Here is a 3,955-nt window from a genome sequence, read left to right on the forward strand (position 1 = left end):
GGTGGGGGTCCCCCCATGGTCCCCTCCCCCCTTCTCCAGCCCTCCGCTCCCTACTTACTAGCTTTGAGTCCAGCTCCAGCTCCCTCCTGCAGCAGGTGGGGACTGCCCAAATCATCAAAGTTCTCCGAATCTTTTCCAAAGATCCAGAGAGCTTTGAATCGATCCGGACCTTTTTATTGGTCCCCTGATTTGATGGAGATTTGGCCACCAAATTGGGTCAAATTGTTACTTTAAATTTTAATTGCCAAATCAAGAGCGAGACCTTTATAAAGGGGGTAGGGCAAAATGCCACACTTACTGATTACATGAATTAGACATAGAGGTTCAGACGCACCACTTTATATAGACACACACACATCGTTGTGCACATCATTACACACAGGCACACGCAAACACAAAACAACCATTCCACTTGGACATTATAGTTACTAGCAGCAGTTGTTTAATAATAGCACTGGGTGGCTGGCTCAGGCCTTATTGAGAGAGAGAAAGATCTGGAGATAGCAGCTTTGGAGTGAGGTGCTCCAAAAAAAACAGCAGTTGAGAGAGAGACTCGCCTAACTTGGCATTTTTAAAGTCCTCTTTTATAGGGATTGGTATTCTTTTTTTCAGCATATTGGGGTTTTTCATACCCAGTTTCTGTTTTTGGAGTTGTTCCTCATATGTTTTCTGCTCATCTCAGCCCAAGGTCAGTTTAGTCATTCAAGTTGGTATCTCAGCCTTGGAGTGTCCTTGCTGCCCATTTGGCAGGATGTGTGCATTCCTCCACCTCTGTTTCCTTTGTGCTGTAGGCCTCAAAGGGATTCTTCAGCCATTTATTAATTAGTTTACTGCCTGGTAACTTACACATTTGGCACCTTGTTGCTTACATAAACAGTTAAATCTTTTTTTTCTTGTCTTTATGCCATTCTCTCATCATTTAGCCTTTCACACACTCATACATAAAGGCCATGCAGAATTCATTTACTTATGTCAAGCAGAAGGATACAAAATGGAGTCGTCAAGTTGCTTACAGGACAAGGCTAACATGGTTACATTTCACTATTATTATACTTTATCTTAACATTAGTTACATTACTTTAGTTCATGCTACACGATCTCTTCCCAACTGAATCAGCACCCGAAGCTTTGCACAGCCCTGCTATACAGTCTGTTGATTTATGGAAGGAGTTTGAAGCATATTTCACAATAGTGATTGAAATTATCACCCCAAATACAAAGCGCTATAATGGGCAAAATACATTCTATTGGGAAAAGGTTATAGAAAAATATAAAAACAAAGATGCTGCTGCTTATGTCCAGACCTTGGTTATTATACCAATGGAGGATTCCTTAGCTAAGTTAAATAATGTAGACTTCACAAAAATATTTTTTTAACCCCAGTTTTGAATTGCCATGTTTTCTCAAATACATCCCACACTTTTTCCTAAAAACCAGCTGCTGGAAATTTTAGTGTTTTAATATATAGTGTACAAGAATAGTTTCTGTCTGGTTATAGGCAAAAGTGATAGGAAAAACTGCATCTGACTCTCAGAGATCAAAAGCAGTGAACACAGTTAGCAGATTCTGCTCCCTAGCTGATTCTACTCAGTTGCTTACTACAGGGAAAGATCTTGCTTTCTGCATTCTGCAGAAATATTTTCAGGAGTTTTTAAACATGTATACACTTGACCAGTAAGTAAAACTATGCATGTTGACTACAGTATGGTTACATGGTTACAATTGGGTGTGTACTACAGACCGCCTTGCCAGGGGGGCAAGCTGGACCTGGAATTCTCGGTCAGTTCACAGAGGCTGTAAAGTCAAGGGATGTGGTTGTCATGGGTGACCTAAACTACCCAGACATCAGTCAGCCAGGTCCAACTTCTCACGTAGGTTCCTAACCAGGATACAGGACCTCCACCTAACCCAGGAGGTGCATAGTCCCACCAGGGGAAATGCCTTGCTGGACTTGGTCCTTGCCACAGGCAGTGATGTGGTGAGGGGTCTGTGGGTACTCGACCACCTAGGCAACAGTGATCATTGCCTGCCGGAATTTACTATCCAGGACAGGGTGGTGAAAGCAAGCAGCAAGGCAGAGGTTGTTGACTTTAGGAGGGCCAATTTCTGGAAGCTAAGAAGGTTAGTAGGAGAGGCATTGGGGTCTCAGAGCTTCAAGGAGATGGGAGTCCAAGACAGGTTCCTCAAGGAGAAGATCCTCTGAGCTCAAAGGGAGTCAGTCCCAATGTGCACCAGGGGGGGCAGGAGTGCTAAGAAGCCCCAATGGCTCGGAAAAGGCATCTGGGGATGCCTGAGGGCAAAAAAGGAGGTGTACAAACAGTGGAAGCAAGGGGCTATCATGAAGGAGGATTATACCTCTGTTGCTCAGGACTTCAGAGAAGGTCTTAGGAAGGCCAAGGCAGAGATGGAGCTAGGGCTAACGACCAGAATTAAGGATAATAACAAGTAATTTTTCAAATATGTAGGAAGTAAGAAGAAGGCACCAGGTAACATGGGGCCCCTACAGGATAGGCTTGGCAAACTGGTGATTGCAACAAATGAAAAAGCTGACCTTTTTAAACAAATTCTTTGTCTCCATATTTCTGAACAGGGATGGGACATTTCCCCCACTAGAATTGCGGACGGACCTGGGGGGGCACCACCATGCCTAGGATCAGAGATAACTTAGTTAGGGAACTTTTGGAGGGGCTGGACATGTTTAAATCAGTAGGTCCAGATGCTCTCGATCCAAGGGTGCTGAGGGAAGTGGCAGGGGTCATAGCGGGGCCAGTGGCATGGCTCTATGAGTGCTCGTGGGGCACTGGCCAGGTACGAGAGCGCCAATGTAGTCCCCACTTACAAGAAAGGGAGAGAGGAGTACTCTGGCAATTATAGCCCAGTTAATCTTACCTCAGTCCTTGGGAAGACCTTTGAGAAAATTATCAAGGAGCACATCTGCAAGGGCCCAGCAGGGGAGGTAATGTTCAGGGATAACCAAGATGGGTTCATTGAGGGCAGGTCCTGCCTGACCAACCTGGTTTCCTTTTATGATCAGGTCACAAAGTCCCTGGATGAGGGCATCATTGTGGATGTCATCTTCTTGGATTTAAGAAGGCCTTTGACACTGTTTCCCACCACATTCTCTTAAAAAAACTTGGTGGCGGCAGCACTGATGCCTGCACAGTCAGATGGGTGGCAAATTGGCTAGATGGTCACACCCAGAGAGTGGTGGTGGATGGGTCATTTTCAACCTGGAGAGATGTGGGCAGTGGAGTCCCCTAGGGCTCAGTCTTGGGGCCTGTACTGTTCAACATCTTTATCAGTGATCTGGATGTGGGTGTGGAATGCACACTATCCAAATTCACTGATGACACCAAGATGTGTGGTGAGGTGGGCATGCTGGAGGGGAGGGACAGAATCCAGTTAGATCTATACAAATTATAGAGGTGGGTGGATGAGAATAGGATGGAATTCAGCGCAGACAAGTGCAAAGTGCTACATCTAGGGAGAAGGAACCAGGAACACACCTATAGGCTGGGGAACACCCTTCTTGTCAACACGGTGGCAGAAAGGGATCTTGGAGTCATTGTTGACTTGAGGATGAATATGAGCCGCTAATGCGAGGAAGTGGTCAGTAAGGCTAGCCACACCTTGTCGTGCATCTATAGATACATCATAAGCAGGTCCAGGGAGGTGATCCTTCCCTCTATGGAGCATTGGTTAGGACCCAGTTGGAGTAATGCGTCCAGTTCTGGGCGCCGCACTTCAAGAGGGATGTTGCTAGCATTGAGAGGGTCCAGAGGAGGGCCACTTGCATGGTCAAGTGGCACTGGGGCAGGCCCTACAAAGACAGGCTAAAGGGTCTGAATCTATTCAGCTTCCACAAGAGAAAGCTGAGAGGGGATCTGGTGGCAGTTTACAAACTCACCAAGGGGGACCAGCAGGAATTGGGGCAGGCTCTGTTCCCCCAGGCACC

The 3,955-nt window shown here is 46.2% G+C and overlaps 1 protein-coding gene across 1 annotated transcript in view; it reads left to right on the top strand.

The window, feature by feature from the left end:
• Positions 1–3,955, top strand: part of EML5 (echinoderm microtubule associated protein like 5) — a 293,292-nt gene that overhangs the window by 233,377 nt on the left and 55,960 nt on the right. The window lies entirely within an intron of this gene.

This window comes from Gavialis gangeticus, unplaced genomic scaffold (assembly GCF_001723915.1).
Source record: "Gavialis gangeticus isolate Ggan-Ray unplaced genomic scaffold, GavGan_comp1, whole genome shotgun sequence".
NCBI lineage: Eukaryota > Metazoa > Chordata > Crocodylia > Gavialidae > Gavialis > Gavialis gangeticus.